The sequence below is a fragment of the Dryobates pubescens genome, chromosome 25, assembly GCF_014839835.1.
Source record: "Dryobates pubescens isolate bDryPub1 chromosome 25, bDryPub1.pri, whole genome shotgun sequence".
NCBI classification, from domain to species: Eukaryota; Metazoa; Chordata; class Aves; order Piciformes; family Picidae; genus Dryobates; species Dryobates pubescens.
The window spans coordinates 3587875-3609863 of NC_071636.1; the positions used below are offsets into that span (position 1 = coordinate 3587875).

General features: G+C 48.2%; 1 protein-coding gene across 3 annotated transcripts in view; it reads right to left on the minus strand.

The window, feature by feature from the left end:
- Positions 1-18642, minus strand: part of TAOK3 (TAO kinase 3) — a 112984-nt gene extending 94342 nt beyond the window's left edge. The window contains exon 1 of one of the 3 annotated variants that reach the window (XM_054172785.1): positions 18506-18642. The gene's annotated coding sequence lies outside the window, so the exon portion shown is untranslated. Of the gene's footprint in view, positions 1-9871; positions 9892-18505 lie in introns of those variants that run through there. The other 2 variants (XM_054172787.1, XM_054172786.1) reach the window with 2 other exon arrangements.
- Positions 18643-21989: the final 3347 nt, after the last annotated feature.

Below are 21989 nucleotides of genomic sequence, written 5' to 3' on the forward strand. Positions count from 1 at the left end.
AGAAGTCTTCCACCTGTGAAAAACTTCCTTAATCTTCCTAAAGAAAGCCTGGAATGAGCACTCTTCCTGCTGCAGCAAGTGCACATGGCCATGCACTTGACTTGGGCATTGCTGAGCTTTGGTAGGCCTTTAATGGCCTCTAACACGGGGGTGAAGAGGCAGGGAGCCAGGCAAACATCGCTGCGTGCGCTCAGGAAACTTGTTATTTTTAACAGTGCATTTTAAGAGCAGCAACCCTGAAGCAAAAATGGTTAGAACATTTTCTTCCATCAGTGTCCTGATAGCACACCAAGAGCTTGCAGAGAGGGGATATTTCAGGCCAGTGCAGCCAAACAGACTGATCCCAGGAAAGAAAGCTCAACCACTGTGGCAAAAAAGAGTCGGCATCGGAAGGGTGAGTTCATTCATCCATTCTACTGAAGAGCTTAAAATAGAAACCCTTCTATATGTCTCTCTTCAGGCCAGCATGAACAACCAAAGTAAAATGAATCACTACTACAGCAAGCAACTGGAAAACACACTGATGGAAACTGATGGTATCTTCTGTCTCTCCCTCCTACCCGGGAAAAGGTCCTCAGGACCACACTGTCTCAGGCTTTTGTGAGGATGGAGCAAAGTCAGACCTGCCAGTTTTCCTTTTTCTCTGTGCTTCCCCAGCTGCAGAGGCTGGGGGTCTGTGAGGTCTCACCTCTCCTTGCAATCCCTGCCATGCCTTTATCTCAGCTATGGGTGCACAACTGCATAGACCCACCCATGGCAGAGAGAAGCCATGAGAAGTGCATCACGCTGGTCTTGAGCTTCGGAGGTCTGAAAAGCCTTAAAGATTTAATGAACAAAACTGAGGGAACAAAGTCAGCAATTACAGAATCATCTTGGTTGGAAAAGACCTTTAAGATCATCAAGTCCAACCATCCTCTAACTCTGGTGCTAAACTATGGCCCTCAGTACCACATCTCTGCCTCTTTGAAACATCTCCAGGGACTGCAATTCAACCCTCTCCCTGGGCAGCCTGTTCCAGCGTCTGAGAACCCTTTCAGGGAAGAAGTTTCTCTTAACTTCCAACCTAAAGCTCCCATGGTGCAACTTGAGGCCATTTCCTCTTGTCTGTCATTTGTTCCTTGGGAGAGGAGATCAACCCCCACCTGGCTAGGGAGTTTTAAAGAGCAATGAGGCCTCTCCTCAACCTCTTTTTCTCCAGGCTGAACAACCCCAGCTCCCTCAGCCGCTCCTCACAAGACTTGTCCTCCAGACCCTTCCCCAGCTTCACTGACCTTCTCTGGATACACTCCATTCTGCTGGCATGAAAAAATAGCCTTCAAAACAAAACCTGACAGCTTGATTTAGCATTTGGCTTGAAAAAGTAAAATTCAAAGGGGGGGGGAAAAAATGAACAATATTCACAATCACAATGAGATGGAAGCTAAAAATAACCAGCCAGCTGCAATTCCCACCTTCTGTGGCCAGGCAGAAGCTCTTCCCCTCCCCAAGCACACACACTCACTCACTTCCTTCTTCATTTCAACATCAGAGGCTGAACTTGAAGCTAGCAAGCCACAAAGTCCTGCCCAGAACGTGAAGTCATGCCCCAGTAATTACACAAAATAAGATCTTGGTGCAAGTGGTGAAACCAATAATAAGAATAAAAATCTCTATTTGCTCAACTTCCATTTTCATTTCAATTCCAAAACATTGGGACTGGTCATAAAGTAGAAAACCCTCTTTTCATTGCTGAGGTTTGCTCCCTCCACCCAGCTGTCTCATGAAAATGAAAGCTGTTTAAACCTCCCTGCAGAGCACCAGCATGTTCATTTGTCAGGCTGCTATGCCAAGACAGGGATCGCTCCCCCAGAGCATGCAACCTCTTAAGGAGAGCATCACATTGTGAAGTGTGTGGCTCAGTGGCAGAGGGGTTGGAACTAGATGATCTTCAAGGTCCCTTCCAAGCCAAACCATTCTATCAGTCCATGAATTTGATCCTCCCTCTTTGTACAGAAAGCAGAGGAGGACAGTGGGTGAAGGAGAAAAGCCACAGGACACCTTGGGGAATGTAAAAGCAAAACTCAGCTGCTCAGATGTCTCACTCAACAGGGAGTCCTGGACAGCAGAGAAATAGACAGAAGCAAGAAAGACCCTCCAAAATCTTTGGCAGCTTCCATGCTTAGCTCTGCCCTGCCCTCTCTAACAGGCAGCATGACCAGAAACCCCCTCTATGTTACCAACAGATTCTCCTCTGAGAATGGAATAAACCAGGTTGGAAGAGACCTTCAAGATCATCGCGTCCAACCGATCACCCAACACCACCTAATCAACTAAACAACTGAAAGAAGACAGAACAAATCACACTAGAGTTATTCAAAAGATGTTGTGCTCTACTGGTACCCTGGCACTAAAAAGGCAATTAAAAACCCACTCAGAGCAGGGGATGGCTCCAGGTCACACAGCTGGTATTAACTCACCTCTGGAGGGAACACAGCCTGCTGGGCACAGCTGCCTGGGTAGGGTGTGCCACATCCCCAAACAGGAACCCAAATCTTCCCTGGTGCACAGCAGCACAGCTCCCTGGCCACCAGTTAACCACCACAATGCAAAAGCCTGGGGTCAAATACCCTGATTTTGAAACAAAAACAACAACAACAAACCAACCAACCCAACCACCACAACTCTGAGTTGCTGGTGCCAGCTGGGCCAGACCACTGGTGGCTGGAAGGACGGCCATGGCTTCACTGAGTCACTCTGAGCTTCACAAGAGTTGTCTCAAATCAGCCCTCAGCAGGCAGATTCCACCCCACATGCTGTTCTGCTAAGAGTAGTAGCTAACACTTGTGGTTGGGCAACCTTAGCAGCCAGCCCTAGGAAGTTCCCTCTGCCAGGCACCCAAGATGCCAGTGATAGCTCTTCACACACCAGCTTACCAGCTCCTACACCACCTCCCAGCTGCAGGAATACAAAAGCACAGGATCCAGAGGGAGCTTCCGCCAGGCTGTCTGCACTCAGCTGAACTTCTCAAGAGCTCTTCACTCAGGAATGATGACAGAGTTTCAGCTGTCTTTGTTCAAGGCAGCCCAGAAGACAGAGATCACACATACGAAAGTTCTCCGACTTCCTCTCTAGGCACCCTTGAGACTCTTGCCCACAGCTTCACTGCCAACAGCTGCAAGTGCTTTTTGGATGGGGAGGCCCTGCCAAATGCTCTTTTACTGAGATGCTTTATTCTTTACAATACCAAGCGCCAGTTCCCTGGGTGGCTTTGGAAGCCAGGCGGGCACAGATGGCATCAGGTTGGAAGGGACCCTCAAAGGTCATCTTGTCCAACCTCCATGCAGTCAGCAGGGACACCTCCAACTAGATCAGGCTGCCCAAGACCACATCAAGTCTGATCTGGAATGTCTTCAGGGATGGCGCCTCAACCACATCCCTGGGCAACCTGTTCCAGTATTTCCCCACTCTCATTGTGAAGAACTTCCTCCTGATGTCCAAATGTCCTCCATATGTCCAAGGACATTATCCAGTCAGATCTGCTGGGGTTATCCAAGTGCTGACCAAGAGATGCTGCTGACATTGTTCTAGGCTACTCACTTCTTGCTCTAGAAAGCTCTTGGAGTACAAGTGCTTACAGAAGCTGAGCAAGAACACACTGCAGCTGATCCCTTAAAAACACAACAGCAATGTTAGGATAACTTTTCACCTTCACTGGATCCTTGTCATATGGTGCCATGCCCTGATGTTTAAAAAGCCACTGAATACCTGAGGCATGAAATAAAACTTTGTGTTTGCCAATGCCTGTTTGCTTACATGCCATCGTGTTCTAGTCAACATTGTCAGTGCCCAAGAGACAAACATTCTGCTTGGGCTTCTCCCCCACTTCTTCAGCCAGGGATATTTTTCTATACAGTCTATAAAACCCTGAACAAGTAGCACAGCAAGATATATCAGCCTTCTGGAACAGCCCTTCCTTGTTTCTGTCACTGATCTCTACACAGAACCTCTAACAATGAGGTGTAAGTAATATAAAGGGAATGAAGCTGGAAGAGGGGAGATTGAGACTGGAGATTAGGAAGAAATTCTTCACAGTGAGGGTGGTGAGACACTAGAACAGGATGCCCAGGGAGGTCATGAATGTCCCCTCCCTGGAGGTGTTCAAGGCCAGGCTGGATGAAGCCTTGAGCAACCTGGGCTAGTGGATGATCTTCAAAGTCCCCTCCAACCCAAGCCACTCTGTGATTCTATGATATCAAGCACTGAACTCGGGCTTCTTAACAAAGCCCTTTCAAAGAGAACACAGTGACAGTGAAAGGAGGGTGTGTTAATTCTGATTCAAGCCTTCCCCTGCACTTTGCAGCCCAAGACAACACAAGTGCAGAAGAAACAGAAAGTGAAACTTCCTAATTTACTCCTCAACTCACACCCAAGGGTGTATGGGTTTGCTGTGCTGAGGATATTAAAGAAACTCACAGTTCAGCAGCACCATCCCTGCTTTCCTGGGGGAAAGTCTCTATCTTCCTGCTCCATCCTCAACTCCTCATCCCTGCCTGCTCCTACCCTAGACCACTGCCTCTGCTGCACATGGTTATTTGGTGGCTGGTTCCATTTCCAAACCTCTATCACACCCTGGTAGCACAAAGGTTTGTGCCAACACAACTTGGTGGCATAAAAGAGAGGCTGGATAAAGAGAGGCTGGAGTAACAGCTCCATTTAATCCAGCAGGAATATCAGCTTGAAACTGCTCCTCATTTACAGACTTGTGTCTTAAAACTCACAATCAATTACCATGCTGCCAGATCCCTTCCTCCCCAAGCTCTGTGTTACAACAGAAATCCCAGTCTGGAGTTTTCTTTCAGTCATAGAATGGTTTGGGTTGGAAGAGACCTCCAAAGGTCAACTAGTCCAACCCCCTCTGCAGTTGAGCAAGGACATCCTCCACTAGATCAGGTTGCCCAGGGCTCTGTTGAGCCTCACCTTGAATATCTCAAGAGGTGGGGCCTCAACTACCTCCCTGGGCAACCTGTTCCCAGTCAATACATTTCAAACCTGTCAAGACACAGAAAACAGTTTACATATATAACCCTGGCCTGGCCCAGCAGGACCAGGGAAGTGATTGTTCCCCTCTGCACTGGTGAGGCCACACCTCGAGTGCTGGGTTCAGTTTTGGGCCACTCACTCCAAGAAGGACATTGAGTGGCTGAAGCATGGCCAGAGAAGGGCAACAAAGCTAGTGGAGAGTGTGGAGAAGAGGGCTGGTGAGGAGTGGTTGATGCAACTGGAGTTCTTTGGTCTGGAGAAGATGAGGCTCAGGGGAGACCTCATTGCTCTGCTCTCTGCAGCTCCCTGAAAGGAGGTTGGGGTTGGCCTCTTCTTCCTAGTATCAGGTGACAGAAGAGGAAATGGCCTGAAATTGTGCCAGGGGAGGTTTAGATTGAATATTAAGAAAACTTTCTTTGCTGCAAGAGTGGTCAAGAGTGGAAGAGGCTGCCCAGGGAGGTGGTGGAGTCCCCACCCCTGGAGGTGTTCAAGAAACCTGTGGCCATGGCACTCGCAGACATGGTTTAGTGGCCATGGTGGTGCTGGGCTGATGGTTGGACTTGATGATCTTAGAGGTTTTTTCCAACTGAAACAATTCTATGAATAGAAGAAACTCCAAAGAGAAATAAAAGAAAATGTCTGGACTTAGACCTTTGTGGGCAAGGCTGTACCTTCACTTCCAAGCAGCTAAGTGTGGCACTGCTGGATTGGAAGAAAGCTGCTGAAGTTCCGTAAGATGCCATTGCTAACGGCTGACAAGATTGTTTAGGTTGGGTAAAAAAACCTGATATCCTATCTTTCCTAGAATGGGTTTCCCTCCCTTTATGGCAGAGTTGCTTATTAACAAGTGGCCAGAGGGATAAAATTCCAGCAGGTTGTTTTATAAACACGCTATCAAGCCCATCTTGAAAAACCACAACGCGAACGCTCCCACAAAAGCTGCACAGGCTGTCAAAAGACAACAAGTTGTCCAAAGACATTCTGAGCTTGAAGATCAACAGATCTCAAGAGGTTTTTTTTTCCCTTTAAATACTTAGAATCATAGAGTTGCCAGGCTTGGAAGGGACCTCAAGGATCAGCCAGTTCCAACCCTCCTGCCAGGGGGAGGGACACCTTGCACTACAGCAGGTTGCTCACAGCCACATCCAGCCTGGCTTTAAAAACCTGCAGGGATGAGGCTGCCACCACCTCCCTGGGCAACCTGTGCCAGTCTCTCACCACCTTCCTGGGGAAGAACTTCCTAACATCCAATCTGAGTTTACCCATTTCTAGTTTTCACAGCATCACCAAGGTTGGAAGAGACCTCAAAGATCATCGAGTCCAACCTGTCACCACAGACCCCATGACTAAACCATGGCACCCAGTGCCACGTCCAATCCCCTCCTGAACACCTCCAGGGATGGTGACTCCACCACCTCCCTGGGCAGCCCATTCCAATGGCTAACAACTCTCTCAGTGAAGAGCTTTCTCCTCACCTCGAGCCTAAACTTCCCCTGGCACAACTTGAGACTGTGTCCTCTTGTTCTGGGGCTGGTTGCTCCATTCCCCCCAATCCTTGGTTCACACCTTCTAATATTAAGTACTAAAACATCTGTTGCCCAAGAGATTTTGTTTTTCATGTTTTCTTCAATTTACAGAGTGAAAACATGGCAGGTTAGAAGCATTAGGCAGATAGACAGGCAAACCTCAGCTGAATATCCAGGATTTCTTTTGGCAAGAAGGTGCTAAGGGCTCACTAGTGGCAGAATAAGTCCTCAGCTACAGCATGACCTGCATGCAAAACCAGCCATGAAACAGAAGTGAAGTGCTCAAGGCAGACTCAGACATTAATGCATATGCTCCAGTTGAGCTGCAGCCCTCTGCAGCATTCTGCATCTACCCAGGGTAATGGAAGGTAAAGCCAGGAACTGCTACTATCATAGCTTCAGCTATTAAGACTTCTTAATGAATGGTCTAACAATAACCTAAGCTTAACCAGTTCTCTCTCTGCAAAGGAGAGAACCATATAACCATAATAAGCCCCTTGAACATTCCTGCAGTGTTTTCCAAAGATCTCACAGCATGAGGCTACTAACAGTGGGGAGCAGGTATTAATCAACATCTTTTTTCTTTCCACACACCCCCCTTCCATTTAAATGCAGATAAAAACTGAGGCAGAAAGTTAGCAAACGACTTCCATGAGGAAACACAGCTGACTAGTGGCATACAGAATCCAGATCTTCCAGATTCCAGCCCTGTCATTAGCCAAAAGGCCATCATTATGAAGAAAGAAATTAGTCTGGTCTTATAAATAGCATTTGAATATAAGCCTTCCTCAAATATGTGCAAGGAGTTGACCTTAAACACCAGCAGAGTTGCATGTGTAGCCTGGGGCCCCAGTCACCAGCTTGCATGCCAGTAGTTTGGAGTTCTTGTCCCTCTGCCTCTCTGGATGTCTCCAGAGCCTGGATCCAACACAAACTGTGTTAACAGATCAGACCACAATCTGGTGGGGGAACACTGGAATGGGTTGCCCATGGAGTTGGTTGAGGCCCCATCCCTGGAGATATTCAAGGTGCAGCTCTACAGGGTTCTGGGCAACCTGATCTAGTTGAGGATGTCCCTGGAGATATTCAAGGTGAGGCTCTACAGGGTTCTGGGCAACCTGATCTAGTTGAGGATGTCCCTGGAGATATTCAAGGTGAGGCTCTACAGGGTTCTGGGCAACCTGATCTACTGTCCCTGATGACTGCAGAAAGGGGTTGGACTAGATGACCATTGGAGGTCCCTTCCAACTCAAACCATTCTATGATACTATGACTAATTCAGAGAACCATAGGATGCTTTGGGTTGGAAAGGACCCTTTAAAGCTCATCCAGTCCAGTCAGCAGGGACATCTGCAAGTAGAGCAGGTTGCTCAGAGCCCCAAATGGTTCCAGGCATGGGGTATCTACCACCTCTCTGGACAACCTGGGACACCACCAGTGCAAAAAAGTCTTCCTTCTGTCTAGTCTAAGTTCTTCCCTTTTAGTTTCAAACCATCAGCCCTTGTCCTGTCATAGGAAGCCCTGATCAAAAGTCTGTCCCCAGGTTTCTTATCAGCCTCCTCAAGCAGTGAAAGGCCACCAGTAGGTCTCCCTGGAGCCTTCTATCCTCCAGGCTGAACAAGCCCAGAGGTCTCTTCCAACCTTGGTGATTCTGTGGTTCTCTCAGCCTGGCCTCACAGCAGAGGGGGTTCTGGCCCTCCCATCATTGTTGTAACCTCCTCCAGCCCTGCTCCAACAGGTTCACATCTCTCCTTTGCTGAGCACTCCAGAGCTGGACTCAGCATTGCAGCTGGGGTCTCATTCAATCACCTCTGGCTGTTTTGAACTTAAACAACGTTGTTCTAAAGCACCCAGGTACTCAGGCAAGATAAAATACACAACAAGCCTTTACTTGGCAACTTTCTGCTATTTCATTCTAAGACTGGCAGAAATCTCACTGTAGCATGAAGCAGGAAACCTGAAATGCCAAAAAAAGGCACACCTGAAATTGGCAGCAGTTCTCCAAGTTAACACTCAGTCAGCCTTAAGGATTGGAACTGCTCCTGTTGTACATCACACATTTACTTGCAACTTGGGCAGCTCTTAGAGGGATAAATTCAGGGCACTTTGAATTATGGCACGTGCATGTGGTGCTACAGAGAACCAGGTCCTTGCTCTGGATTACAGCTTCCAACATCTGCAGCAGGTCTAACTCCTGGACTAGATTCCCTGTAGCAAAACATTAAGCCAAATATTGATTTTACAAGATAGACAGACAGACACAAAAAAAATAAGCCTCTCACATCTGCTTCAGTGGGAGTCTAACTTCATTGGAAATTATGTGTTTTCTGCTAAGGCAACCCTAAAATACAAGGCTGAAAACTGCAAAAAAAACAGAGTGCAAGTAAACAAAGCAAAAATAAGACCCTGGGTGTAGTAGAAATGTCATTCCAGTAGTTACTCATTTATCCTGGCTTCAGATACCTGCAGCCATGACATCCCACCCACCCTGGGGTGGCTTCAGCACCCACCCTGCAGGACTGAACACACCACTTACAACCATAACAGGAGCTTTCAGGCTAGGGGAAGAGCTGAAAATGGAAAGCTGCTTGTTATCTTCTGTGGGGATCCTCCCTCCCCAGAGAAGAGCCAGCAGGCTGAAACGCTCACAAGAAACTTTGAGACACAACTACCCGAGCGGAACACCAAGGTGGAACCTTTTATTTCTGTCCTTCACGTGGTCACAGGCAGGAGAGCCACAAAATCCACCCAGTCTGGACTGTCTGCTTCCCAAGTCATAGAATCAACCAGGTTGGAAAAGACCTCAGAGATCATCAAGTCCAACCTACCACCCAGCACCTCCTGATTAACTAAGCCGGGGCTTCAAGTGCCACATCCAATCCCCTCTTGAACACCCCCAGGGACAGTGACTCCACCACCTCCCTGGGCAGCACATTCCAAAGGCCAACAACTCTTTTTGTGAAGAGCTTTCTCCTCACCTCAAGTCTAAACCTCGCCTAGCACAGCTTGAGACTGTGTCCTCTTGTTCTGGTGTTGGTTGCCTGGGAGAAGAGACCAACCCCCACCTGGCTACAACCTCCTTTCAGGTAGTTGTAGACAGCAAGAAGGTCTCCCCCAAGCCTCCTCTTCTCCAGGCTAAACACCCCCAGCTCCCTCAGCCTCTCCTCCCAGGGCTGTGCTCCAGACCTCTTCCCAGCCTCATTGCCCATCTCTGGACACTTTCAAGTGCCTCAATATCCTTCTTAAACAGAGGGGCCCAGAAAAAGTGACAGGAACACCCCCGAGCACGACAGCACGAGCCTCTAGCGCTTCAACTCAAGACTCACATCTCCCCGTGCAGAGGCAGCAGCAGAGTCAGCATTCACTGTGCTCTCCCCAGGATGACAAAACTCATGGCATTAGTATGCATTAAAGCACCGCCTGACTGTGGCAAAGCGGATGAGACCTGACTCTTAACAGAAGACTGTTTCCATCCCAGCTCACATTTAGGTCTCAATTATCTTATCTGCTCTGCCACTCGCATACTTTCCAGATAAGAAATGTTTTTCCCCACCCCCTACACTCTTTTGGAAGAAGCTTAGAGTTTAAAACTGAAACCATGACCAGTGGAAAGATTAAAAAATAATATATATATATGTTGTAAACTAAAAATTCCTTTGAGGCTAAGGCTTGCTAAAGAATAAATTAATATCCTCTCTAAAGGTTAAACCTGGAAACCGCAGTGAATTGACAGCAGGTTGAGGGAGGGGATTCTCCCCCCCCTCTACTCCGCTCTGGTGAGACCCCACCTGGACTACTGTGTCTAGTTTGGGAGCCTCTGTTACAGGAAGGATCTGGAGGTGCTGGAAGGTGTCCAGAAAAAGAGGCCACAAGGTTGATCAGAGGGCTGGAACTCCTCTCCTATAGAGAGAGCTGGGGCTATTCAGTCGGGAGAAGAGAAGGCTCTGAGAAGTCCTTATTGTGGCCTTCCAGTATCTTAAGGGGGCCTACAGGAAAGCTGGGGAGGGACTTTTTAGGGTGTCAGGGAGTGATAGGACTGGGGGGGAGTGGAGCTACACTAGAAATGGGTAGATTCAGATTGGATGTTAGGAAAAAGCTCTTCCCCATGAGGATGGTGAGACACTGGAACAGGTTGTCCAGGGAGGTGGTAGAAGCCTCATCCCTGGAGGTATTTAAGGCCAGGCTGGATGTGGCTGTGAGCAACCTGCTCTAGTGTGAGGGATTGGAACTGGATGATCTTTGAGGTCCCTTCCAACCCTGACAATTCTGTGACATGCTCTGGAAGGCTTAACAACAGCAGGACGTTCTGCAAGGGAAAAAGAAGCATTTTCTGGACCAGTTTGTTCACATGGTTTAGGTCAATGATCAGTTCATCTGAAGTTGAGAAACTGCTCCAGAGCTGGGAGGGAGAAAGAAAAAAAATAATCCTGTTTTCCCTTTCCAATCTATGACTAAGAATGAGGCAAAGGGAGGATCTAAGATCCTGAAGGCGATGGTAACAAGAGGTCATTAGTTAATTCCCTCAACGATAGAGACTGCTTCCTTTTATTAAATACCATCAGTTTCTAATGATGTCAATTTTTTTTCCCCCCTTCTTAAGGATACAGCATACTTGAACTCTACCTGAACCTGTCAAAGATCAGCAGAAATACACAAGAAACCCTGAACTGAAAGGCAGACAGTCGTAAAGCAAGGAAGAAGTCAGACTCACCTGAGTTTTGTGCAAAACAATTACAAAGTTGGGAGAGTATATCTAGGCTTTCTTACAGAGAGTAGGTATAGAAGCATAGAATGGTTGAGGTTGGAAAATACCTCCAAAGGTCATTTAGTCCAACTCCCCTGCAGTCAGCAGGGACATCTTCCACTAGATCAGGCTGCTCAGAGCATTGTCAAGCCTCACCTTGAGTATCTCCAAGGATGAAGCCACAACTTCCTGCCTGTTCCAGTGCTTCACCACCCTCATGGTGCAGAATTTTTTCCTAACATCCAATCTAAATCTGCTCTTCTCTCATTTCAAACACTTGCCCCTCATCCTATCACTGCAAACAGTCCCTCTGCAGCCTTCTTGTAGCCCCCTTCAGGTATAGAAGGCTGCTATTAGGTCTCCCTGGAGCCTTCTCCAGGCTGGACAACCCCAGCTCCCTCAGCCTGTCCTCACAGCAGAGGGGTTCCAGCCCCCCTGATCATCTTCATGGACTGCTCTGGACCCACTCCATCAGGTCCATGTCCTTCCTGTGCTGAGGGCTCTGGAGCTGGATGCAGTACTACGATTCTGTGCCATTATGTATTTTTGGCCTAACAGCAGCAGCACTAAAATTGGCACAAAGTCTGTTTTAACCAGTACTTTAAATGCTTGCAAACAAATTACAGTGAAGTTTTCAATTAGAAAAGACAACTACAAACACCATTCTAAGGTTTAAATGAAGGCCCCTGCTTACTGCATGAGTCAGTTGTGATAAAGCTTAATCGATGTACTCTTAGGACCAACTATTTATTATCTCTATTAGTACAGCACCTGTGAGCTTCAATCACACTGCAGTGAGACCTGCAAAGCCACAGCAGAAGCCATGCCTACTCTGAAGAGATTCTAATCATCTAAAGGATGAATAGTTAAGAAATCAGGAGAGCACAAGGAAACACAGGGCTGGAATTTATGTTCTCTGTACTTTACTACGCTTCACCCCCGCCATGTGCTGGAAGGATCAAGGTGTACAATTCCTTCCTCCACCCACCTCACCCAGGAAAACCCCCCCACAAGTTGTAAAGACAAAAAAAAACAAACCCCACAACACAATAAATAAACAAAACACCAAAACACCAATACCAACCAACCAAACACAAACCCCCAAATACACCAGGAAAATATGTTGGCTATCAAGACTGCAAGAAAACGATATATTTACAGACTCTTCATACCCCTGCTTCCAATATAAGACAGCAAAGATTTCAGTTTCTAAGCTGTCATCCCATAAAGCAAGACTGCACCCTAAGAAAACAAACATCCCTCTGGCTGGCTGAAAGGCTGGGTGAGCAGCAGCAACACCCTGAAGGCTGCTCAGCCAGCCTCTTCAAGAGGACTCCCACCTCCCCTACTGAAACATCCAGCGAGTCCTTGCGTTCACTCCAGTGCAGCAGGCAGGCACCCAAATCGAGGAGGAACCCTTGTTTTCCTTGAAAATGAACGGTTTGAAAATTTACCACCACACCACAGCAGCACACCCCATCCAAACCAGCAGCCAGAGCTGTTTACAAAGCTGTCTGCTCAGCTTTAGACTGAGACTCCAAACTCTTTCTGCTGTGTAATAAATCAGTGCTCCGCGTTTAACAATTTTCAGCGGTACCATATGCTACGCAGTCCCATATGTTCCATTACAAGGAAGGAAAAAAACATCATCTCAACATGAATCATCAGTGACTATATCCTTGTAAATCGGCCTTAAACACTCACAACTTTCAAGGGCAACCCTAGGAAAAGAAAAAGCTCAGTTCTGTGCCAAGCTCTGCGCCAGGGAATCGCAGGTCACTTATCGAAGAGAAAGGGAAAGAAGTTTTAACGCAAGGAGTGAGCACACTATTTGCATCTCTCCAGGGGCAGCAGACTCACTGTGCACAAAATCTGGCACACATTCATTAATTACAATCTAATAAAGACACCCTGCTCATAAAGTGATGATGGTATCTGCTAGTCACACACCTTTCACCCTAATCTGCTTAACGTGCAAACACACACACTGCACGCAGGATTCATTCCTCCCAGTGCTGAAAAGCAGTTAGCTTGGAACCTGGCAGCTGCCACCTTCTGCATCACAGTCATTTTGGAGAGGAGCGTGTGAGAAAAGAAACAAACCCAAAGCAAACCCATGTGTGTGTTTTAAGCCACAGGGAACTGCAGCCAGCACTGTCAAGTTTCCTAGATGGGAGTTTATCTGGGACACTGCTAAAACGACAGCGTCTCAGATGAGGTGCAAACAGCTTTCTCTCTCTTCCCAAAGACAGCACCACCTGCAGCATAAAGCTGCTTGTACCAAGGCCTGCAAACGTGGTACACCAAGGCCACCAATTCACAGATTGATAGAATGGTTTGGCTCACAAGGGACCTTGATGATCATCTAGTTCCCATCTCCCCACCACGGGCAGGGACACCTCCCACTAGCCCAGGTTGCTCAAGGCCTCATCCAACCCGGCCTTGAACACCTCCAGGGAGGGGAGATTCACTGGGCAACCTGTTCCAGTGTCTCACCACCCTCACTGGAAAGAATTTCTAATTTGCCCTTCTATTGAGGACTTACTGGGTCTCTCAGGTAACCCAGCATCACCATTAACAGAGAGACAGCAGAAGAGGGTGCAAATGTGTATGTGGAGGGAGATTTGCTGCTCTAAAACTTTAAATGCAACCTGACAAAAGATTGGTCCAGCTGAAATGAGTGATGTTCTCCCTCTCTGCCCAGCTATTTGGCTACTGGGATGTGCTGCCCAGGGAGGTGGTGGAGTCACCATCACTGGAGGTGTTTAGGAAGAGCCTGGATGGGGGGCTTGGTGCCATGGTTTAGTTGATTAGATGGTGCTGGGTGATAGGCTGGATCTCAAAGGTCTTTTCCAACCTGGTGAATTCTATTCTATCCCCCATGATCCAGCCATGCCTGACTATAGTAATATTCAGAAAGACAGACTGACATTAATATGTCAAACTGTGAGAATGTCCTTATTTGAAAGTCCTTTGTAGGTAAGCAGGAAGGCATGCAGGTCTGTGTTCCCACATAGCTGCTGGTTTCATTAAATTCAGAACAAACCAGAGTCCATTTTGACCTAATATTCAGGGTGGAGGGGAAAAAAAATAATTAGAAAAATAGTAATTACATCAACATTAAGCTATTACCTGTTCAAGGGCATAAGTGCTTACTTCATTAACAACTTGGGCAAACTAGTTCTGTAAGCTCCCTATATTAAATGCGAGATTTCCCTGCCCTTACAAATTAAACTAACAATTTCTTACACAGAGGGAAAGTCCAGCAAGAAAACACAAACAGAAGGGTGAGTTTACAAACAAGAAAGCTTCCACACTGCTCAGACACCTTCTTTGCCATGCTCTGTAAGAACAAGCTCATCTGAGCCACCCAGACAACCTAATTTCAACAACCTTTTAAAAGGAGTGAATTCAGCAAAGATGCTCAGGCTCCAGCTTTCTTCAGTCATACCTCATGTACACAGTGCCAACAGGCTCCAGCTTTCTTCAGTCATACCTCATATACACAGTGCCAACAGGCTCCAGCTTTCTTCAGTCATACCTCATACACACAGTGCCAACAGCAAGTAAAAAGTGAACCCCCACCATGATATAGTTCTCCAGAATAAGGCAAACAAATCATGCTAGAAGCAATGCTTCAACACTGTGAAGTGGAGCTGTATAAGCCTGCAACAGAAGCTGCCACGGCATCACCAATAACTAAGAGGGCACTTGGATTTCCACCGTCCTTCAGCAGCTCAGGAGAGGGATGTCCACACCCAATTAATTTGCTTTAATTTCTATTTCAGCTTTCCTCCTCATTAATTAGGAGCTGAGGTTCACACAGATTACAGTTCCTGGCATGCAATCCCAGCGATGATTTCAAGTGGTGCACGCTGCACAATTGCACTTCGTGTACTCTAAGGTAACCAGCAGATCAACACGAAGAGCCAGAAGGGGGTGAAAAGAGGAAGGAAGATTTCCTCCCTTTTTCCCCAAATACCTAAGGAACCCTAGGTTTACCAGAGCAGTGCTTCCTAAACTATGTATCACTTTGGAAATGAAGAGAAATCCACCACAGTGATGTCAGAGAGTGATAAGATGACAGTGTCAGGGAAACTCACTGAGCTACCCTTGAAAGAACTAATGAACAAGCAGGTGCAATGCCATTGCATAATGCTTATTACACAGCACGGAGCCAAAGGCAATCAAATCAGTCTGGTTTAATCAATGGCCTTCAAAGGAGGAAATAGCTGGAAAATAGTAAGCATAAAACACTCTTTGGGGTTTACTTCTTCATTTCCTCCCCCCCTGTTCTGTAGAAAGTAGATCTAGTCAAAAAGCTAAGTGTGTGCTGAACTTACAGAAGTCTACCTCTTGATTATCTTTAATACCAAAATAGCACTTTCAGTCAAGCTCAGTTTGCTGACATATGCACAGAGAGCTTCTGTTAAGACAGTAAGAACTCTCTCTTACACAAAAGAATGGTTTTCCCCTTAAAAACATTAGACACTAAGATTTCCCCCCCAGGAAAATCAACAAATAAAACTGAAAGTGTCTCATGACCACCTCCTTCCCTGCCACCCCTCATAACCTGAAAGTTGCAGCATTTCATGAGGCTGCAGAACAACCTGGGACACAAGCCTGTAAATGGAGAAAACAACTGCTCTGTGTTCCTGCTCCAAACTGCCCCCACTCTTTGTGCAGTAAACTTCATTTGCACAGTGACCCTTCCCCTCCCCAGCCACAGCCCAGCTAACTCCAGGCTGGCTCCACACAAAGAGGGATTTCTCTTACAGGCAAGAGGGCTGACCAGCCAGAAGGGACAGAGCCCTGCTCTGCTAAAAGGCCACTCCATCCTGCAATGTGTTCTGACAAATAAATGCAACAGCAAAAGCCTGTTGATACAAACATCCATTTTTAGCATGCCCCTAAGTAGGGATTATCTCATCTTTAGAAGTTTTTACTTGCAAGGATCCTTTTACACTGATAATGAGCATTAACAAAGCAAAGGGGAAGTACATACAAAGAACCTGTGCAAGGAATGCATATACAGAAGAATTTGCAATCTGAAAACCCTCCTATTGGGAAGGTGGAAACAACCTAGCTCAAGCTTTCCCCAAATCAGGTGGCAGAGGAAATTATATGATGAATTATAGGGTAAGTAAGAGCTCTTGATTTGATGAAACCTGAGGAAAGTATACATTAAACACAGATAGGAAGAGTTTCCAGCCTCACTGCAAGCACCAAATAAGTAATTAGTCAGATATTTGTATGAATTTCAGTTTTAAAGAGAGCTTATGAACAGGCATTTACATGTAAAACACTCTCTATATTGCCACATTACTCTCTGAGAGCTCAGAATTAGGTAGCTACCACAAGTAATTCAATTTTAAGGACATAAACAGGGAGGAGCAAGAGTGGTGTGTTATTTCTCTCCAGGAGCACTCCATTATCAATGCACAAACACCAACACATGCACTCTAACAAATGTAGGACAAGATTTAAAGCTACATTAAACTAAATGACCACCAGCAAAATAAGCAATGTCATCACTTCAAGCACTGTAGCATTCCAAACAGTTGTTGGAAATATGCAAGCAGACCTTGGAGAACAGATTGGAGCCCATTTACCCTCACCCAAACATGAGCACCATGAACTGCAGCCAGTGTCATCCTCCTGCTGTGCTCTTACCCAGTTAACTTTTAATCAGCATGTGTAGCACAAAACAGCTTCCACAGGAGAGGTGAGGAGAGTCCCCCATCAGCACAGAACCCTGAGCTACTTTCAACTTCTTTAGGTCATTGTCCCATGAGGTGGGCAATGCAATTTGAAATCGTCTTGGACAGAAAGTGGAACTGAGCACAGCTCTCCCACAGCAAGTCCTCCTGCTCAGAAGCTCCTGCACACAGGGAGGCCCTACCAGCACCACCTGTTTTGCTGTTTTTAAACAAACATGGCAGCTGCCACTAGCCTGTGCTGAGCCTCAGCACTCCACACACCTATGAGATCAGTGCTTCACTGCTGGAGCACAGCCCTGAGGAGAACACCCAGGATGTGGGCAGCAAATCCAGCATCAAGCTGCTCACCTCTGCCCAGGCTGAGTGACCAGGAAAAGCCCAGATGCTACCAGGGCCACTCAGTGGCTACTGAATTTTAGAAGTATCATAGTTATAGGGTTAAGGAATTAATTCCAATTCTGTTCCTGGAATAAAAAGGAGGGGAAAAAATAAAGAGAGGGAAAAGAAAAAGAAAAAAAAGGAGACATGAGGAGATACAAAACAAAATTCTAAGGGCTTAGTACTTGCCTAGTGTCCTCCTTCTTTCTCCTTCCCACGCAAATATGAGTACTGCTAGATGACATCCAGCACCTACAGTAAATCATTTCTTGATGTCATTAAAAGGACAGATACATCTGCTCAGACCAGACCTACGTCATCACTTCCAACTCAGTTTAAAGAAAGCTGACAGCAACCCCTTTTCACCTGCATGTCACCAGACCGATACTGACGCCGTCCAATTTACTCGCTCACAGATCTGAGGGGTAATCTGCATGGACACACGTCGCGTACCCGAGCTGTGGCAGAGTCCCCAGCCTGCAGGTGAAGGAACCGCAGCCGCTTTTCCCCTCTCTTCACCTCCGCTCTCCCATCGAGACTGCTCTCCTCCGCCCCGGTTGTAGCTGCTGTCCTAGAGCCCCAACTTCCCACTGAGCTCTTCGACCAAGGCCCGCGGACTCGGGACACCTCACCACTCGAGGCAACTCCGTGTCACCAGTCCCACAAAAACCAGCACGACCTGCTGGGAAGCTGTATCTCCCCCCGCCCCCCATCCCCGGCCCCATCAGCGGGGCACTCCCAGCCCCAGAACCGCAGCAGGAAGAGCTCGGCTGGCCGGGGGGTTCGCACAGCCCCCAGGATCCCCTTCCTCGGAGCCAGCTCCCCCGGTCCCCGGGCAGCTCCGGGTGAGCGGGCGGGCGGGCCCCGCCGCGGGCGCGCCCCGGGGGAGCTTCACCCTCGGGCAGTCCCGGGACACGCGGCACCCCGGGACCCGGCAGCGAGCGCCCCGCGCCGCCGGGACAGCGAGAAAGTGGGGCTTTTTTAGCCCTCAAACGGCTGCCAAGCCCAGTGCTGCCCCTTGCTCCGGCGGGACCCGCCTGTCAGAAGCGAAGCCGTCTCTCAGCCGGTGCCCGCAGCTGTCTCGCCTCACGGCTGCGACTCCCAGCCCCGTGCCTCACCTGGTGACGGCCGGCGGCAGCAGACCACGTCCGCGGCACACGGGAGGGAGACAGGAGGAGGGAAGGAGAGTGTCCGCCGGCCCGTCCCTGTCCCCGCCGCTTCCTGCCACGGCCCCGCCGCCGCCCGAGGTGCGGCTCCCCCTGCCAGGCGCGGCCAATCGCGCGGCCGCTCGGCGATCGGCTCCACGGCCTGCCCGCCGCGGGCGAGAGAGTGGGAGGGAGAGAGTTGTTATCGGCGCTCGGCTACGCAGTCCGGAAGCTCCGGGCAGGCAGCAGAGTGGCGCCCTCTTATCGATCGCACCCCCTGACGCATCGGCGCTTGATTCAGCCGCCTGCTCGGTCCCGCCGGGAGCGAAGGCTGCGGGGAGTCTCAGGCCGTCGGCTGCCGTTCGCGGCTGGGGAGCGAGGCGGCTCCTCAGGCCCTGTAGCGGCCTCAGGGAGTGCGTGAGGGGATGAGACCCAGTATAAGGCCAGCTCTGAGTCATTAAGTAACTGCTCTCAGGGTTAAAGGAGCCTTGATCAATGACTCTGTGTTCTGTGGCAGGTCACCGCAGGACAAGATTCTTACTTAAAAAAAGACCAAAAAGGGGAAAAAAAAAAGTTCTGAGTTAGTAATGATGTACCTTAAGGAGCAAAGGCCACAAAGGAAGGAGGAGCTTTAGCAGTGGTTAAGAGGTCTGGGAGAGCTCAGAGCAGAGACAGGGTAAGGTGTTCAGTGCTGCTTCTGGCACACACTGTGGTGTCCTATAGGCTCTAAATCCAAAGGCAAACATTCTTTCCTTTATTGCTACAGGGGTACACAGTGGCTTATTCTTTCGTCGACCAGGTTGCTCAAAGGCCCATCCAATCTGGCCTTCTAGGGGTGGGACATCCACAGCTGAGCTTTATCTTCTGTCAGTACCTCGTGCAATGCCGTTGTGTTGTTTCTAACAGCTCTTGACCTCCTGGGTTTTGTTCTGGGACCATCATCGTATGGGTCAAGGTACAGAAGCACGAAAGCCACGTGTTCTGATCTAAGGGTGCTGGTATGCCTTGTGTTCTTCAAAGGCCAAGGTACTATAGTACACGTTTTGTCATTGCAGTCATCCAACTCGTACAATAAATGAGTTGCCACGATCTGTGTTTGTAAGCTGAGGCTTCATAACCTTTTATGTCTTGATTTCTTACCACTGGAAAGAAAAACATAGTGAGCACGACTTCTGTGACAGCTCCTCTCGAGAATAGCTGATGCTGACAAAGCAGGAGGCCGAAATCTGTCCTCAAGCTGAGTGAAAGTATATGAAGTCGTGATGAGAAAAACAGCTTTGATGAAAACGTGAGCCAAGAACAACAGCTTGACAGAGAAGTTCCAAAACTTCCCCTGATAGCTCTTTGGGGCGTAGACAGTTAAGTTGCTGCATTTCTAAGGGAAACATGGCATTCCTTAAAGCTGAACCTCCTCCCTTGGCTTCCCAGTGGATGCCTGAGAGATGACAGTAGAGGGTGTCTCCAGAAGGCTAATATTAAACATGAGGAATTAGTACCAAGGGAGCAACAGCAAGTGAGATTCCAGGTTTGACCACAGAAAGGGCTAAAACGTTTTAATTCTGCAGCTGTGTGCAGCTTCTTACTGACTGGCTGCACACAGCTGCTTCTGTTCAAAGGGTTCTCGGGTGCCCTGGCTTTAGGAAACGCCTGCTGTGTGATGTGTGAAGGGCTGCTCTTAAAGGGTAAATCAGCTCAGACAAACAGAAAGTGCTGAGGCAGCGTAACGTGGGCTAAGTTAACCTTGGAAGGGCAGCACTGGTTCTGGCACACTTAGTTTGCTGTCCACAGCAGCCTGAACCAGGCTTGCAGGGAAGCTGATGGGCTAGATATGGGGGCTAGATGGAAGAGATGCAGACAGGAAATGGGGAAGAAAGGAGGAAAATAACGTTTACAAAGTTTTAAGGGTGCTCTGGGTAGTTCTGAAAAAGGGCTTTAGCCAGTGCCTTCTCTATTTTTAGCTCTATGACTGCATGATTTTCAGGAAAGTTATTTGAACAGTTCCAGGCAGGTGCAAGTCTGCAGGGAAAGGACAAACCTGCGGGCACCCAGTCAGCTCATGCAATGTGGCAGTCACCACCACACCCTTTCCTGTTCGCCCTGTGGCCACAGGCAACCCTGCCAGCAACTGCTGCCCTGAGTAAGGAGAGAGGTAAAGGATTGCTTTACAAGATGCTGATAACCCCTAGACTTTGCATGACTTGGCAACAGAGGGGTGGCAAGCAGCTCTGGGATCGTACCTGCCATGTGCCAACTTGAACGCCCTCAAATGGGACACTGAGCCCTGGGAGCTGCTCTCGATAGTGTTGACTTTTAGCTGTGTCTCAGCCTCATCTCCTGTGTAAGGTAATATTTACTTATGTAAAAAGGTACTGGGTGTGCACTGCTTGGGTGTTCCCAGTTAAAAATTGTCAGTCAGGGCAAACAGACCTTTGGGGTGAGCTACAGGAAAGCAAAGTGCATTGCTGCAATTCTTTTCAGAACAAAGAGTGTGACCTGCTGCTGCTCCTGGTTGCTGAGTGCCTGGTTCAGCCAGTTTGGAAAAGTGCTGTGCTGTTTTAAAGTTCAATCTTCCTTCAGCTAAAACGATTCTATTCCCTTTCCCTTGGCAAGATGTTTATAGTGTCTCAGTGAGTCAATAAGGTGTGCATTTGAGGAATGCAGCTCACAGCTGTCACTTGGTCTGGCACTGCTGTAGGCAATGAGGCTGACTAGTTCTTTCCAAGCGACTCAGAGTTGCAGAAAAGGGCTCAATGAGGTATTTAGACTGAAATTTCAATGGGAAGCATTTTCATATAGAATCACAGAATGGTTTAGCTTAGAAGGGACCTTTAAAGGTCATCTAGTTTGATGCCCCTGTGGTGGGCAGGGGCATGTGGTGTAGGCTTCTTAGTGGATCCTGCATGTGAATCTCACTGCAGGATCTGTATCTTCATCCTTGTGTATTGTCAGGAGCTTAACCTGAACCTGGCAGGCATGAGGTTGATCATAACGGGTCTGGACAGTTGTTCTATGATACCTCCAGTTAACCCACTCCACCTGGGTGAATGTATTATGGTGGTGCTTTGTTGAGAGTATGGAGGAACAGGAAAGCAATTTCTGTATTGAAAAAATAAAATGCAATTGCAAAGATCAGTGTTAAGTGTCACCACAAGTCCTTTCTCACCATCCTAAGGTCCGGACCAGTGGAGCAGTGGCTCCACTGAGTGTCTGTATTCCACCATACAGGGGTTTCACTGCAGATAACAGTCATCCTGGTGGCGAAACAGGTCCAGCCAAAGCCCCTTCAGCCCCTTCCCCCCAACAAAACCCAACCAAAAAAGCAAGCAAACAAACCCTTGAAGAATAAAGCCTGGCAGAGGAAGCCTACGATAAGCGCTGCCGCAGCCCCGCCTGGCTCCCCGCGGCCGCCCCGAGGACCCCGCTTAGGTGGCCGCTAGGTTCGCCGGGCGGAAGCCGG